Here is an 18,929-nt window from a genome sequence, read left to right as displayed (position 1 = left end):
TCCAAGGGAGGGGGTGCTGACACAACATCCACTTTTCCCAACTCCATTCATGGAACCAACAATGGGAACCACATTTTGACACAAGGACACAAGGACTGCCAATATTTCCTTCGTGTTTCCAAAGTTTATCACATTATTGTTAAGTAAAAGAATTGAACCTGCACCTGTACATGAATGTGATCAAGAAATGACAATCAAAAGTTTAAGTAATTTAAATAATGAAGTGTGCAATCAAATATCCCAGCGAATAGTAACATGCAGTGTCTCTTGTTTCTGCACTGGTAGAATTGACAAAGGTAAATGACATGACAAAGGTATCCTTGTTATTTATTGGGACATTTGTGTAAATGTAATGACTTGGTTTCTGACTGATTCTGGCAGGCGAGGTGTCTGCTCACTCAAAACTCACAATAGATTAGACACTTGGTTGAAATCTCGCATCATTCGTTACATTTTCCAGTCTGCTATTGCTGCATTGATTCCAGATAATGAGTTGTTGATTCGGTGGAAATAGACCACCATCAATGCTGACTTAGCTCCTTTGTACTGTCAGGCTCGGTAAATTCTCTGAGCAAGCAGTATACATGACAGCATCAGTCCTCAAGCGTCTTAACAAAAATATTCATAAAGCTACAAAAACGATGAGAAGAAAAAAAACTTTAAAGCTTATCATATTTCCTGGTGACTGATATATTAATTGGTTTCCACTGAGCAGAATCCATTTTGCAAAGATTCGTAATTATAAGCGGACATGTTAATTTGGTTCATAAGGTCATAATATATTAAGCAGATGTATCCCGCAAAATAATTTTGCTCTTAAATTAAAAAATAATTTTCAAATGTGATTGTTACTCGTAATAAAGATTTAACTCAAAAGCGGAAGACCATCAGCATTTCTTTGTAATGAAATGACACAAAAAATGCAAACTGCTGCTTCCATCACCACACAAGTCATTAGAAGCTGCACAACACTGTCAGAATATTTGCCTTAAGGTTTTTACTGAGCAATCTTAATGGGCAGATAATTATGACTGAAAAATATACAAATTTAAATATCTTTACATCAGACAGAAGAAATTATGTTTAAAATATGCTCATCCTAACAAAAACTGCTGATTAATTTATAAAACAATTATAAAAATTCAGCAAGCAAGATGCATTAATGTTAGATCCAGCAGCCCTCCAGCTCAAATCTAGCTGCCCTCATAGTCTCTTTACCACGATCTCCCTTTTTGGCTGTACCTCAAACAACACATCAACATATATGCAAATGTTCATGGTTCGGGGGGGGGGGGGGGGGGGGGGGGGGGGGAGGTGGCAGGAGAAGATGAAGACATTGTACTACTATGACAAACAGCACAAAGCACAAGCCTGGATGCTGGCATCCTGGTTGTCAAGGCAAGACCAGAAATGCATATTACATGCGGAGAGACACCTCCACCTTGTGAAGGTGGACTACATAATCTCACCATTTTGTACAGAGAGAAGTTAGAGTCAGAAGTGTAGAAACAAAGAACTGTAGAACTTTCAAAAATCAGCGACAAAGTGCTGGAATAAATCAGCAGGTAAGGCAGCATCTCTGGAGAACATGAATAGGCTACATTTCATGTTGGGACCCTTCTTCCGGCTGAGAAGTCTGAAATTGGAAGAAGGATCCAGACATGAAACGTCAAGATTCCATGTTCTCCAGAAATGCAGCTTGACCAGCTGAGTTAATCCAGCAATTTGCATCTTTTAGAAGTTAGAGTCACTGTGAATGAGTGCTTCTCGATTAATGTTTATCTTAACTGAATATGTTGGGTCTTATCTAGGAAAGGGAAAATTATAATCATTATTATTTTTCTTGAATGTCCTTTCGGAACCGGTTCTTATCTATTTTCTCACTTGGATGTTTGTGTGGCCCTAAAGCAAGGAGATCCTTTTAATGCTGGATAGTCACAGCATTATAGCGCCAAATATTCTTCAGAATGTTGAGATTAATGAGGTTCAAAGGAAAATAAGATTCTCATGATTGAAGTTAGCTTTGACACGAAGGACAGTGGTTTTTGCTAATTAATATTGAGTGAGAATGTTACTGTTTCTCTGGCTGCATTCTTGATCTAATTATTAATGATCTACTCTCAGTCAGAACGTCTGGTGAGGGAATGTTCACTGAATAGTCTTCATTTGTCTCCACTGATCGAATACTTCATGCCAGCCTCAAGCAGAATCAGGCTAAACTGGGCTGACAAACTGCATTAGTATCTGATTAGGACTGCACTGCTTTCATTACTACAGCCTCCCTTGCATTTCAATGAAAGCAGTGCCAAGTTTCCCAGCATTGCACCCTCTGTGTAATTTCATATGAACTTGCCACAGATACTGAGACTTAAACCTAGTCTTGTGGTTTTCTTTCTTGTGCCCCATTAGGTTCTGCTGAGAATGCTCCTACACCATGTCTCCAAGCATTGATAATTGTCTTATTTTTCATAGCGTTGTTTGTTATTAACTTCTAGACCAAGATCTTTGGCTCAACCACTTGTAATTCTCTAAAACAAGCTTTCTGTGCCTTCTAAATGATATATTGTTTATATAGATTATAATGTTTATATTGAATACTAGACTAAGTGGGACCCGTTGGGTCCCAGCATCACACGGGAGGGCTGGACACCCAACACAATATTCCACCTCTCCACCAATTCCAATATTGCTGGCCAGTGGGGGTGGGGGGGGGGCTTTCTGTTGCGCTAGTATGATTGTTGTGGGCCGAAGGTGCTGGTTTCCAGAGGGCTAATATGGAGTTTGTGGGCCAAATTGATTTTTGGGCTGACAGCACAGTCACTGAGGGCTGGCAGCTCAGTCACTGAGGCCTGGCAGTACAATCACTCGGACCTGGCAGGCTGAGAAACTGTCAGAAATTCTGCCCAAAACAGGTGACAGACTGTAAGAGAGAAGGGGGAAGAGGGTGGACTGAATGGATTATTGGGCTGGCAGTTCAGCCACTTACAGCTGGTGGGCTGGCAGTTCACTAACTCACGGCTCGTGAGCTGGCAGTGCAGTCACTCACGCCTGGTACGCTGGCAGTTCACTCAGTCACCCCGCCTACATTCAACCCCCCCCCCCCCCCACTCTGCTCCTTGCCATTCCCCTCACACCCACACATTCAGTGCATCTCCAAACAACCTCCCCCCCATGCACTCTTAGTTGCTCTCCCACAGAGCAGCCATTCCTGCCTATTAGGTTATATTGTGCTGAAGAACACACAGGCATTAAAAGTGCAAAAAGGTTTTGTTAAAGTTTAAAATGTGAATGACTCTTAAAATATAAGAACAATTTAAATTTTAAAGATGAGATTTATTACGTTTTTACTTGTTGTGTCTTGTTGCGTCTTGTTGTGTTCTGCTGCTCACTGCCTCTTGATGACTATTTCCTGTTGATAAAAAGAGACAATTTTAATATAGAGAAAGTCAGCGGTCAAATTTTAAGAAGGAAAATCTGAGAATATCTCAGAAGTCATCATTCAACGAAGCACGCTATTAATGACAACATTCTTGGGCGATGTTCCATCCTTCAGGAAACCTTTGACATTTCCCTTCATATTTCTGTTGAGCTAGTATGTTGGGCCAAAGGTACTGGTTTCCAGAGGGCTAGTATGGAGTTTGTGGGCAGAATGGATTTTTGGGCTGGCAGCTCAGTCACTGAGGGCTGGCAGCTCAGTCACTGAGGGCTGGCAGCTCAGTCACTGAGGGCTGGCAGCTCAGTCACTGAGGCCTGTACTGGCAGGGGGGGGGGGGGGGGGGGGGGGGGGGGGGGAACAAAATGCTTGGTGTTGCTGAAGGCATCTGGAAGAGTTCTGTCCACAACTTCAAAGCATTCTCTCCTAATCATTGGACATTCATCCCAAAGAATGACTTTCACTTGCCTCGTGAAATGTGCCGTCTTAGAGTTCTTCTCGATGTTGCACAATGTATCCTCGGCCACTTGGATGGGTATCTTGAATCGAGAATGTGTAGTTCTTCCACCAGGCAGAAATGTAGCTGCTATCCTAGAGGATACTACAGCAATAGCCACGTCACCTTGACCTCTAACATTTCCTGACATGATGTTGAAAAAGCAGCCTAAAGACAATTTCAGTTAATGAACACTGAAGATTTTGTGCAAAACATTTTTTTGAGGTAGGGGCTGTCGGGGTGGGGTGGGGGGTGGTAAACATTGTGCAGCCAAGCGAGGGGCACAGCTTCAGGCGGGGGTTGTCGTGAACTGATGAGAAGGGGGTGGGGTGTCCTCATGCAGGGGATGTGGACGGCTTCAGCAGGGGGTGCATCCTATAGCCAGGGCAGCGTCTTGAGGTGGGGGATGTCAGTGGAGGAGGGGGGCAGTGAGCGATTTACTCATGACCTGTGGACTCACTCACTGCCTTGCGATTAACTCATGGCCTTTGGACTGACTCTCACAGCTTGTGGACTGACTGATGCCCGACTTCTGGAGTCACGTCCGACTTTTGTAAACTGAAAACTGTAACATCTACATTGAGGAACAGTTTCTTGCTGACAGCCATCATGCTATTAAACATAACAAATAAGCTCTGAACTACGAAATACTATATTATTTCGCACACACACACATATATATATTCACATGCACTCACACACATATACACACACACACATATTCACACACACATATTTACTCACACAAATATTCAGACACACACATGTACACACACACACACACGTACACACACACACACATATATTCACACACACATACATATTCACACACACACACACACACACACACACACACACACACACACACACACACACACACACACACACACACACACACACACACACACACACACAGGGAGGTTTCACGGCAGTCGGGTCACGCTACACCAAATGGACTACACGCGATGTACTGCTGGTAGGCACTTACCATTGTTTCCAACTCCATCTTCCAGGGAGATGCTTAGCGAACATTGGCCGTTTGCTCACTGCATTTCATCAACACTAAAGCATTATTTGTGTTTTTTCTTGATTCCTTTGGCAACTAAAAAGTTTCAGAAGTAATAAATCTGGCTGTATTTTTTTTTTTTTTTTTTAAATCGTCCATGGTTTTCAAGTAGGTTTTTTACGTACAAAATGAAAATGCATCTGAAGAAAAATTTACAGCCAGATTTATCACTTCTGAGAATTTTTAGATACCAAAGAAATCAAGAAAAAACACGAATAATGCCTTACTTGATGAAATGCAGTGAGCAAACACGATAATTCCAATATTTTCTGTTACGATATCTGCACAGCCAATGTTTACCAAGCACTTTAGCTGCTGTTGTCCCTTCAATTCTCGCTTCTCTTTACCTTCATTTCATTTCACGTTTGGAATTCTAATGTTGGGTACATGTCTCTCACACTTACCCCAACTTCCACAATTTTTTTCAGAGCACAAATTCAACATTTTGGCGGTTTTTAACAGATAGGAAAGTACGTGTTTCTTGCATTAATAACATATACTGGAAGTGACGGATGTCTTACAGATGGATTGAGCGGCTCCGTGCTTCAAGTCCTATGACCTTGTGACCTTACGTGCAACCCCCTATTCACACACACACATATACACACAGATATAGTCACACACACACACACACACACACACAGAGAGTCACACACACACACAGAGAGAGAGGCACACACACACGGAGAGAGAGAGAGAGGCACACACACACACACAGAGAGAGAGAGAGAGGCACACACACACACACACACAATAGAGAGAGAGAGAGGCACACACACAGAGAGATGCACACACACAGAGAGAGGCACACACACACAGAGATGCACACACACATATATAGAGGCACACACACAGAGAGAGAGGCACACACACAGAGAGAGAGAGGCAGACACACACACACACAGAGAGAGAGGCACACACACACCACACAGAGAGAGAGCACACACACACACAGAGAGAGAGGCACACAGAGAGAGAGGCACACACAGAGAGAGAGGCACACAGAGAGAGAGGCACACACACACATAGATAGAGATGCACACACACAAGTAGAGAGTATCACACACACACACACACATATATATATTCACACACACACATATATATATATTCACACACACACACACACACATATATATTCACACACACATATATATATTCACACACACACATTCACACACACAACACTAAAATACACTGTGCAAAACGAATATTCAAATCCTGCTGTAGAGTCTTTTGCTGAAACAAAATGCTGCTTTTAAATAACGTCCAACAAACACAGACTTACCATAGAGAAAGCAGCCGAATATTTGAACGAATCATCAAATCCTGTTGTAGTCTGTGGCTGAAAGACAATTGCAGCTTTTGCTGAAACACAATTGCCGCTGTGGCTGCAACAAACACACAAACATTGACCAGTTCTGTAGATGCATTCAACACCTCGTGCACTCCGTCTTCAGCAGGCAGCGCCATCTTACCTCCGACCGGAAATGACGTCATCGCCGCCATCTCGCCTCCGACCAGAAATGACGTCACCACCGCCATCTTGCCTCCGACCGGAAATGACGTCATCGCCGCCGGCTTACCGATCACCGGAAATGACGTCATCGCCGCCATCTTGCAACCGCCAAAATCACAAAATGAGCGCCAATTTTAAATTTAAACACAGTTCTGGTCCAAATATAAAGCTTTATTCGTGCATTACTCGCCTGAAAACGTTGCAACAAATGCATTTCAATTTACATCAACATTTCAAAGACATCATGCTTTAGTCACCTGAAAACTGCTGCAACCATTTTAAAACCCAAGAGAAACAAATTTGCAAACGCTTTATAACAATAACAAATGGTTTTTATTTTCAATACACATTTCAAACACAATATAGAGAGACAAATTTACAAACTCTTTCCAACAAAATGCCAAGAAACTTCAGACCATGGTGAATGGTGAATGGTGAACGCCATACATATCAATTGGCTGAAAAAGCACATGCAGGGGACTCACCTTGGAGTAGAGCTGCAGCTCAGAGAGCCGTGACCCTTTCACTTCGTGGTCCAGCAGAAAGTGATTGAAGCAGGACACTTCCGGATTTTATAGCCCCTCCCTCCCCTGCTGCCAGCGGGGGCAGCAGAGAGAATGGGGAATGTTGTAAAAACATTAATATCTCAGTCATATTTCATCGACGGAAAAAATCCTCGACACACATGCGGCAGAGGGGGGCTCTGAGCGAGGTGGCCAAAAATGACGGCCGTAGGTGGCGGCGTTCTCTCGGAAATCGCAGTACAGATCGCCAAAAGCGGTCAAGAACAGAGTTTTAGTAATATAGATAATGCTTATGAATGATGTAGTGTCATCAGAAACAGAGAAATGACTGTTTTTTTTTAATTCTCAGAACATTTAACATGCCATTTCCACGTGTTATAAAATATTTTTATTTTTCAAGTTTTACTTGGATGATAAATTTTCATTTTATTATTCTGGCCATGAAAATGTTTACTTCTGATATTCCTTACATGGCAAATATTACATCTCCATTTTGTTGGCTTGGCTGTAGTCATTTCTCTCTGGAATTAGTTGCTCCAAGGGCAGCAATCGAAAAGGTACATTTTCCTCATTTGAAGTCAAACCCTGAAACAGCAGAAACCTTTTCAGTGCTGTCGGTGCTCCACATTGCATTTTTATTTTTATTACAACCCCCTCTACACTAGGAGGGGGGTGTGGAATTTGTCATGGTTGCCAAAAGCTCTCTACATACTCTATAGGCATGTCTTGATTTTGCTCATATGAGCTCTTTAGATCCAAATGCTCAGGGCTTGCCATCTTGAACTAGGTCAGAGCCCTTCAAGTACACACTGAAATGCTTTTGAAAAGCGATGAGTTATTCTGACTCTATCCTCGTTCAGGAAATGAGTTCCAGTCTCCTCTAACCCTCTGGGTCCACAGTCTTTTCTTCATATCCTTTCTAATCCCTCTACCAATTACTTTAAATCTATGCCCTCTTGTTTTTAATCCTCCTGCTCAGGGAAACAGGCACTTCCTATTTTCTCTTTCTAGATGCACTCATGCACTTTTATACACTTTAATTAAGTTTTCTCTTGGCCTCTCCTGTTCAAAAGAGAACATCCCCAGCTTATCCAGTCTTTGCCTAAAGCTACAATGTTCCAATTTCGAGCAATATCGTCATACCTATCCTCTGTGAACCACCGGGTGGCGCCCGCAATCGCCACCTCGCCAACAATCTGTCTCGTCCCTTCCTTCTTTGTTTTTTTTAGTATGTGTTAAATGTATGTTTGAGTGTTCTTTAGCTTGTTTTGTGAGGGGAGTGGGGGAGTGGGGGAGGTGGGGACGTTGGGGAAGACTTTTTTAAAATCTCACCTCGACGGAGATGTGATTTTCTCCCGTATCATATCTCCATTCGCACTGCGGCCTAACTTTGTGGAGTTGGCGGCCTCTGCTGGAGACCAACTTCTGGAGCTCCAACTGCGGGAGCCTTTGGATTTAACATCGTGGAGCTAGCGATCCCTGTCGGGGATCGACCTTGGATCGACTTTAACATCATGGAGCTCGCGATCTCTGGTTAGAGACCGACTTCGGGATCTCCGAGTCAAAGGAGCTTCGACAACCCCAACGCGGGAGCTTCAATCGCCCCGACAGCGGATGGTTCGACTGCCCTGACCGTGGGAGAATAAAGAAGAAGAAGGTTGGACTTATTGCCTTCCATCACAGTGAGGAATGTGGGGAATCCGCTGTGATGAATGTTTATGCTAACTTCTATGTAGTTGTGTGTCTTGTTGTTTGTTTTTAGTATGGCTGTATGGGAATTCGAGTTCCACTGGACCTTAATTGCGTACCTGTGAAAATAAACTGACCTTTGAATCATTGTGACCTTTCCAATGCAAGTATATCTTTCCTATAATGAACTGTATGTAGAACTCAAGTTGATACCTAAGCAGTACGGCGTAAAGTTGAACCATTTTGACCTGAAACATTGCTATTCCTTCTCTTCATAGATGCTGCCTCGCCTGCTGAGTTTCTCCAGCATTTTTGTCTACCTGCTCTTACATTATATGCCTTAAATGATGAAGGAAAGCATCGCATGGATATTTTATGCACATTATTGACCTGCACTACTGCTTTAAGAATAGACAATAGACAATAGGTGCAGGAGTAGGCCATTTGGACCTTCGAGCCAGCACTGCCATTCAATGTCATCATGGCTGATCATCCCCAATCAGTTCCCCGTTCCTGCCTTCTCCCCATATCCCCTGACTCCATTATTTTTAAGAGCCGTATCTAGCTCTCTCTTGAAAGCATCCAGAGAACCTGCCTCCACCGCCCTCTGAGGCAGAGAATTCCACAGACTCACCACTCTCTGTGAGAAAAAGAGTTTCCTCGTCTCCGTCCGAAATGGCTTACTCCTTATTCTTAAGCTGTGGCCCCTGGTTCTGGAATCCCCCAACATCGGGAACATGTTTTCCTGCTTCTAGCGTGTCCAAGCCCTTAACAATCGAACATGTCGAACACATTGTCCTCTTTGACTTTCCATGTTATATTCAGTCCTTTGTCAGATATGATCTTCAGTTTAACAACCCCATGATTAAACTATGGCATTCTAGATAAAGGTTGATATGAATTAATTCGCAGAGCCGGAGATTGGCTTAGTCCTTGGAAGTAGTCTGTGTGGAGTTTGCACATTCTCTCTGGTTTCTGCGCTCCAGTTTCCTCCCATGTCCCAAAGGAATGGAGGATTATAGTTTAATTGACGTCTATAAATCACCCCCTTGTTCACAGGGAGTAGATGAGAAAGTGGGAGAACATAGAACTAGGTGTGAACTGGTGATCAATGGTCAGTCTGGACTAGGTGGACTGAAGGGCCTGTTTCCATGCTCTATTTCTCAATAAATCAGAAACATAATTCATCTGGGCAAAAGTGGCCCTGATCAACGCTAGATCAGTGCTGAACAAAACCTTCGTCCTCAATGACTTCTTCACCACACGTGGATTGGACTTCCTACTGATCACAGAAACCTGGCTTAATCCTGGTGAGCTTGCTCCACTCGTGGAAATCTGTCCTGATACATGTAACTTTTTCAGCTCGCCCAGGCTCTCCGGTCGCGGTGGGGGCCTAGTCACTGTGTTTAAAAAGCATTTCAACTGCCGCCTTCTGAACGCTGATCACATCTCCAGTTTTGAACATCAACTAATCATAGTTGGTCTAATCTGTCCACTTTTAATTGTTCTTGTGTATCGCCCACCAAAAACGAATAAGGACTTTATCTCACAATTTGGTGATCTTATCGCTAGCTTGTTGCCCAAACTTGACCGGGTCCTGATTCTTGGCGACTTTAACATTCAAGTCTGCTGTCCCACAATGCCTCTTGTGAGTGAATTTATGAACCTGGTTGAGCCCTTCAATCTGTCTCTACTCACCACTGGACCCACGCACAAGCTTGGCCATAAACTAGACCTAGTGCTTTCGTCTGGTCTCCCAACTTGTAATACAGATATTATTGATGCCTGTCTGTCTGATCATAGTGCAATTATATTCGATGCATCTCTGCCTTTCTCTCCCTCAAAATCCCATCTCCCTGCTCACTACTCCCACTACGTTAACTCCACGACTGCCAGTAAGTTCTCTGAGGCTCTCATAGCCGCCCCCAACATCTGCACTATTGAGGCGTCTCCCCTCCATCTCAGCACCAACGACCTAATGTCTTTATTAAATACTACTTGCTCTTCCATTCTGGATTCTGTTGTTCCTCTTAAAATGAAAAAGCCTAAGCCTAAAGGCGAGCCGTGGCTCAATGACACCACCAGAGCCCTAAGAAGAGAATGCAGAAAATCAGAACGGAAGTACAAATCTGATAAGCTTCAAATTTCCTTTGAACTCCTGAAAAACAATCTTCACAAATACCAGGAAGCAGTAAAATCTGCAAGAACAAAATACTTTTCCACCCTTATCGCCAAATACGCTCATAACTCCAAGGTCCTTTTTAGTACCATCACCTCCATCATATGTCCTGCCCCCAGCACCAGCTTAACTGGGTCCCCTGCTAAGTGCGAGGAATTTACTACATTTTTCACCAGCAAAGTAAAGAACATCAGAACGAATATTTCCCCTCCCATCCGTGACCTGGCTGTCTCATTAGTCTGTTCTTCAAAATTAGACTGTTTCCAACCCGTTACTCTATCCTCCCTTGTAAAACTGGTCACCACCATGAAACCTACCACCTGCCCCCTCGACACTGTCCCCTCTGCCCTTCTAAAGGATGTCATTACAATAGCCGGTCCCAGCATCCTCGCCATCATCAACAGTTCTCTGGCCACTGACACTGTTCCTACCTGCTTCAAGCATGCGGTGGTCCAGCCCCTCCTGAAAAACCTAACCTCGACCCCACCTTGCCAAGCAACTACAGACCCATTTCTAAACTGCCTTTCCTTTCAAAAGCCCGTAAAAAGGTAATTTAAAGTCAACTTATGCCTTACCTTCACCAAAATACGATCTTGGAAACTTTCCAATCAGGTTTCAGGGCCCACCACAGCACAGAGTCTGCCTTGTTGAAGGTACATAATGACCTACTGCTCACCGTTGACTCCGGCGACTGTGCAATCCTGCTCCTTCTCGACCTCAGCGCAGCATTTGATACTGTCGACCACACCATCCTAATTGACCGTCTCCAGTACGGGGTTGGTATTGATGGCACTGCCCTGAGCTGGTTCATCTCCTACCTCAAAGGTAGAAGTTTCTCTACTAACATAGGCAACTCTTTCTCCTCCCCAGCTGACCTCTGCTGTGGGGTTCCACAACATTCCATCCTTGGCCCCATTCTCTTCTCCCTGTATATGCTCCCCTTAGGCCAAGTCATTCAAAGGCACGGCATTTCCTTCCATTGCTATGCAGACGATACAGAACTCTACCCGAGAAGCCCAAAAACCTATTAAATCTACTTAACCTTATGCACTGCCTCGAGGATATAAAGTGTTGGATGGCCCAGAACTTCCTCCAACTAAACGAGAGTAAGTCTGAGGTCATCCTTCTTGGCCCCTCGGACTCAATCAAAATGATTGCAGGCAGCCTTGGAAGCCTTACCCCATTACTCAAACCTCACGTCACAAACCTTGGCGTGATATTTGACTCAGCATTGAAATTTGACAAACAAGTCAATGCCGTGGTAAAAGCTAGCTTCTTTCAGCTTCGGACGATAGCTAAAATAAAACAATTCCTGCAGTTTGATGACCTTGAATAGATCATAAACACATTTATCTCCTCCCGCCTCGATTACTGCAACTCCCTCTACACTGGCATCAGCCAATCTTCACTGTCCCGCCTGCAACTGGTCCAAAACGCCGCAGCAAGTCTCCTGACGGGCACCCGAAAAAGGGACCACATCACCCCGATCCTGGCCTCTCTCCACTGACTCCCTGTGCGTTTCCGAATAAATTTCAAGATCCTCCTTTATGTCTACAAAGCCCTTAATGGGCTTGCCCCCACCTACATCAAAAGTCTTCTCACCCACCACACCACCTCCAGGTCCCTCAGATCGGCCAACTTGGGGTTATTGAACACCAATAGCTAGGCATAAGCTCAGGGGCGACCGCACCCTTGCGGTTGCAGCTCCTAGACCGTGGAACAGCATCCCTCTTCCCATCAGAACTGCCCCCATCATCGACTCTTTTAAGTCGAGACTTAAAACTCATCTCTACTCCCAAGCCTTTCTGGACGTCATCTGAGCGAGGGCTATATGTATGTAGTGATGTTTGTATTTAATCTATGAACCATTGTTGTATAACTTTAGTACCTCCATCAATGTAAAGCACTTTGGCCAACGAGAGTTGTTGTTTAAATGTGCTATATAAATAAAAGTGACTTGACTTGACTTGACATCCAATGGAGTTAAATTACCTGACCCAAATCTATTTGGTTTGTACTTTCTTCCTTTTTATTAAACAATGATGTAAATGTTAACAGTTCTTCAAATGTCTGGCACTATTCCTGTGATCAGAAAGGATTAAAATACTATAGTCATAGCTATAAAACTGTAAATAGCTTGAAAACGTCCTTTTCAAATATGCTAATTCCCTTAATGTCTTCCCTCTAACTGTGTTTATCCCATCAGCATTTCACACTTGTCTGCCATAGCTTTAATATAGTAGGGAAATATTAATCATGGACTTTATAGGTGGTATGATGGCACAGCAGTCAGTGTTGCTACTCACTCCTTCAAGGGCACAGGTTGGACCCTGACCTTGGGAGAGTCTGCAAGGATTTTGCACATTCTTTCTGTGGCCAGGCGAGTTTCTATCCGATTTCCTCCCACATTATCTGAATGGTGGCCGATTAGGAAAAGGGGAGATGCAATGAGAACTGGGTGTCATGGTACACCAGTCATTGAAAGTAGGCATGCAGGTGCAGCAGGCAGTCAAGAGAGCGAATGGTATGTTAGCATTCATAGCAAAAGGATTTGAGTATAGGAGCAGGGAGGTTCTACTGCAGTTGTATAGGGTCTTGGTGAGGCCACACCTGGAGTATTGTGTACAGTTTTGGTCTCCTAATCTGAGTAAGGACATTCTTGCCATAGAGAGAGTACAGAGAAGTTTCACCAGACTGATTCCTGGGATGTCAGAACTTTCATATGAAGAAAGACTGGATAGACTCGGCTTGTACTCGCTAGAATTTAGAAGATTAGAAGAAACTTACAAAATTCTTCAGGGATTAGACAGGCTAAATGCAGGAAGATTGTTCCGGATGTTGGAGAAGTCCAGAATAAGGGGTCACAGTTTAAGCATAAAGGGGAAATGTTTTAGGACCCAGATGAGAAAAACATTTTTTACACAGAGAGTGGTGAATCTCTGGAATTCTCTGCCACAGGATGTAGTTGAGGCCAGTTCATTGGCTATACTTAAGAGGGAGTTAGATGTGGCCCTTGCGGCTAAAGGGATTGGGGGTATGGAGAGAAGGCAGGTACAGGATACTGAGTTGGATCATCAGCCATGATCATATTGAATGCCGGTGAAGGCTCGAAGGGCCGAATGGCCTACTCCTGCACCTATTTTCTATGTTTCTTTGTTTCTATTCCAAAGATGAGTTAGTAGATTAAATAATTAAAATTATTGAATTAACAATTAAATTTAAATATTATTACATTTAATAAAATAAAATTAAAGTCTTATATTTCCCTTTAATGTGTGTTAATGGCAGAGTCAGAGAGAGTTATTGGCATACAGTATGTCATAGATTCATAGTTACAGTCAAACACGAAAGAAACATCCCTTCATTGCAACTTGTCCATGCTGGCCAAGATATCCGTCTGTGCAAGTCCCATTTGCCTGTGTTTAGCCCATAACCCTTTAAACCATCCCTATCCCTGTACCTGTCCAAATGTATTTTAAATGCTGTTATTAAATCTGTCTCAACTACTTCTTCTGCCAGCTCGTTCCATATTCCCACCACCCAATGTGCGAAAACGATGCACGCCAGGTTCCTCTTGAATCTTTCACCTTAAACCTATGCCCTCTAGACCCTGAGAAAAAGACTGTTCATCTTATCTCCTCCCCTCATGATCTTATTCACCGTTATAAGATCATCCCTCAGCCTTCTGCGTGCCAAGGAATAAAGTTCTACCGTGCCCATCGCTCACCTCTCAGTGTAGCTAAGGCCCTTAAATGTACGGTGGGCGGCGCGACTCTCGTCAGCAGCGGCCTCTGCAGTCCGTCTGCGTTTTTATTATTTTATGTCTATGTTTTTATGTAGTTTTTGTTATTTTTTGTTGGGGTATGTGTGTGGGGGGGGGGGGGGTGGGGTGGGAGGAAGGGGGTAACTTTTAAATCTCTCCCTGCACGGGAGACCCAACCTTTTCTTTGTCGGGTCTCCGTTGTCGTTGGGGCTGCAATGTGGAGCGGCCTCCAACAGGAAGACCGGGGGCTCTGGTGCCGACTACTCACCTCACCGTCGCGGAGCTGGCCGAGTCCAGAGCGGGTGGAGCGGTGGTGGAGCGCTGCTGCGGCCCGACATCCGGAGGTTCGGAGGCTGCAACTGCGGGTCTGGCAGACGGCGGCACCGGGAGCCCGCGGGTCCCTGGAGGGAGACCGCTTTTCAGGGCTCCCGCAACGGCGACTTCTCCCGCCCGAGTTGCGGGGTTGAAGAGCTCCTGGAGCGGGGCCTTACATCATCGCCCCGCGCGGCTTGGAATGGCCGCGGGACTCTGCGAGCGCACGTCGGGGGCTCTAACATCAAGAACCCGGTGTGCGACCTTGCATCACCCGGCGTGGCTTTAATGACCACGGGACAATTCGCCATCGCCCGCCGGGGGCTTTGACTTTGACTCTGACATCGGGGGGGAGAGTGCAGTGGAGAGATAAGTTTTTTTGGCCTTCCATCACAGCAATGTGATGGATGTTTATGTAAATTATGTTGTGTCTTGGGTCTATTTGTTTGTAATGTATGGCTGCAGAAACGTCATTTCGTTTGGACCTCAAGGGGTCCAAATGACAAATAAATTGTATCGTATCGTATCGTTGTATCGTATCGTAAATCCTGGCAACATGAGCGTAAATGCTCTCTCTGCTCTTCCCTGCTTAACGGCATCTTTCCCACAGCAGGGTGACCAAAACTGAAGACATAACTCAAGTGCGGGTTCATCAATGTCTACCAAAACTGTAACTTAGCATCCAATTTTCTTTGCTCAATTCCTGATGAAGGCTAACATGCCAAAAGCCTTGGTCACCACTCTATCCACTTGCAATCTTGGAAACACATACTTCTAGATTCCTGTGCTCTACAACACTCTCCAGGGCCCTACCATTCACCATGAAGTACCTACCCTGGTTTGACTTCCCAAAATACAACACCTCACCCTTATGTGAATCATAAATCTCAATTTGCCATTCCTCAGTGTACTTGCTTAGCTGATCAAGATCCCATGGTGATTCTTGATAACCATCTTCATTTTTTTAATGATGCTACCCATTTTTTGTGTCATTTGCAACACTAATCATGCCTTGCACATTCTCATCTAATGGGTTAATATGAATGAGGCGCACCACTAGTTACAAGCCTCCAGTATGAAAAACAACTTTTCAACACAATCTTCTGCTTCCTACCGTGAAGTCAATTCTGAATCAGTTAGCTAGTTCTTCCTGGATCTCATCTTCCAGAGAGGCCAACCACCTTACAGAAATGTATGTTATACAATCTCCCAATGCACAAAACCATACTGACTATCTCTTCTCAACTGAATGTATATCTTATCGCTCAGAATCCCCTCCAATAACTTTTCTATCAGATTTTGTGGCTAACTGAATATATATGATCAGGCCTGGAAATATTTTCTACCTTGGGATCTTAGGATGACCAACACCTCCTCAACGGTAATATGGCCTACTCACACGATAACTCCATGAACACTCCCAAGTTCTTTAGTGTTCATGTCTTTTCCTGTGGTAAAAACAGAAGATCAATATTCATAGAGGACCTTGCCCATCTCCTACAGCTCCACACATAGATGACAACTTTGGTTTTAGGGGGACTATATTTTCTCCCTAGTTACCCATTTTTCTTTATTAAATTTATAAAACCACATTGGATACTTCTTAATCTTATCTGCTAGTTATCTTATGCCTCATTTTTGCTCTCCTGATTCTCTTCTTAAGTGTATCCTTAATCCTCCATATTCCCCCAGGGATACAATTGACTCCAGCTGTCTATACCTGTCCAGTGTCTCCTTCTTTTTCATGACCAGAGCCTCAATTTCTCTCAACATCCAGGGTTCCTTATTCTTGCCACATTTGCCCTTCTCTCCACCAGGAACATGTAAACCAGGGTTCAATATAAGACCAGGGTCGGCAAGGTGACGCAGCGGTAGAGTTGCTGCCTTACTGCGCTTACAGCGCCGGAGACTTGGGTTCAATCTCGGCTACGGGTGCTGTCTGTATGGTGTTTGTACGTTCTCCCCGTGCCCGCGTGGGTTTTCTCCGAGATTTTCGGTTTCCTTCCACACTCCAAAGACGTACAGGCATGTAGGTTAATTGGATTAGTATAATTGTAAATTGTCCCTAGTGTGTGTAGGATAGTGTAAATGTGCGGAGATCGCTGGTCGGCGCAGACTCGGTGGGCCGAAGGGCCTGTTTCCGTGTTGTATCTCCAACCAATAAACTAAACTAAACTAAACTAAACCTCTTTCACCACCACATCCAGCTGCCAGACCTAGTTTTTTACTTTAATCCCAAGAAGACCCTGCTCTTTCCTTAGGTATGCTCTTGCTCTTTATATTTTAACATAGTCATAGATTCATGCAGCATGGAAACAAACAGTTCAGCCCAACGTGCCCATGCCCAGCAGGATGCTTTTGAATTTTCTTGATCTTCACTTGTCAGAAACATTTCATACCTTTTCCTTGCCTTCCTAATCTCCCTTTTAACTTTACTCCAACACTTTCTATCATCTTTTAGGCTTTATGCCATGTTAATCTCTTGAAGTCTGGCATAAGCTTCCCTTTGATGCCTTATCATGCCCTGTGTTGTGTTCGATAAATCACCGGATTCAGACGACAGTTTGATTCACTAGGTATTTTATTACACTACCAAATAAGGCACATACTCTCACATATCCGTGTATATCCCTGTACACACTCGCAACCCACAAGTGCACAGCAGAGCACGCTGCAAGATGTTGCTGTTCTTGATCACCTGGCCCCTGTTCGTGTCACAGTCCAAGGCTGGAGCTCTCTCCTCGAATGGGCGACTGACTGAGAGAGTTAAGGGGCTGTCCCACTTGGGTGACATAATCTTCGAGTTTAGAAGAGTGTCTTCGACCTTCAAACTCGCAGCAAGGTCGACACATGGTCCTAGGAGGTCCTATGAGGTCACTGGAACTCTCCTTCATGCTCGAGGGAAGTTCCCAAATAGTCGTGGCCTCAGCTAGGTCACGGGAACTTTTTCAGCATGTTGAAAAAATTTCCGCGAGTAAAATTTGGTCGGCATGGGTCTTGTGAACTCGTAGTGCAGTGGAGTGGGGATGCTATTTAGTTACAGGCAGCCGAGGGCAGTCGTAGGCAATCTCCTTCGCTGACCGGGCATTTTGATTGGCTCATTGGAGTTTCAGGTCCAAGAAAAACCTACCAGTAGGTAAAATGCCCGCTAAACTTTATTATCTATATTACTAAATGTAAGATCTTGACCGCTTTTGACTCATTGCGATGTGATTTCCGAGAGAACGCCGCCACTTATGGCTGTCATTTTTGGCCACCTCGCTCAGAGCCCCCCCGGACCGGAGGATTTTTCCCATCGATGAAAAATCAAGAGATATTAATGTTTTAAAAGATTTTGCCATTCTCTCTGCTGCCCCTGCTGGTGGGAGGGTGGAGGGATTATAAAACCTGGAAGTGGTGTGCCTCACTCAGTTGCTGTAAGATGGAGGAAGCGAGAGGGTCACATCTCTCTGGGCTCTGAATAACACTGAACATATGTGTACTCAACTGTGAGTGCCCTTAATGTGGTTTGAAAATGAAAATATGGTTGCTTTGAAATGCTGAACTGCAAAAAAATGGCTGTGGTTGGTGGTGGTAACTGCTTTGAATGGCTGCACTGCAAAAAAAATGGCTGTTGTTGGTGGTGGTAACTGCTTTGAAAGGCTGCACTGCAAAAAAAATGGCTGTTGGTGGTTTGGGTAACTGCTTTGAAAAGCTGCATGGCAAAAAAAAAGGCTGTTGTTGGTGGTGGTAACTGCTTTGAAAGGCTGCACTGCAGTTTCCACTGTTGGTGGAAACTTGACAACTTCCTGTTTGCACTGAATATTGACTTTAGATCAAACGTTACCACTTACGGCTGTGATTTTTGGCCATCTTACTCAGTTCCTCACCACTCATCAGGTGCAGAGGATTCTTCCCATCAATGAAAAATAAAAGTGTTATTGGTGTTTAAAAAATGTTGAGAATCTC

Source organism: Amblyraja radiata, chromosome 1 (assembly GCF_010909765.2).
Source record: "Amblyraja radiata isolate CabotCenter1 chromosome 1, sAmbRad1.1.pri, whole genome shotgun sequence".
Classification (NCBI taxonomy): Eukaryota; Metazoa; Chordata; class Chondrichthyes; order Rajiformes; family Rajidae; genus Amblyraja; species Amblyraja radiata.
This window is presented reverse-complemented; position numbering follows the sequence as displayed.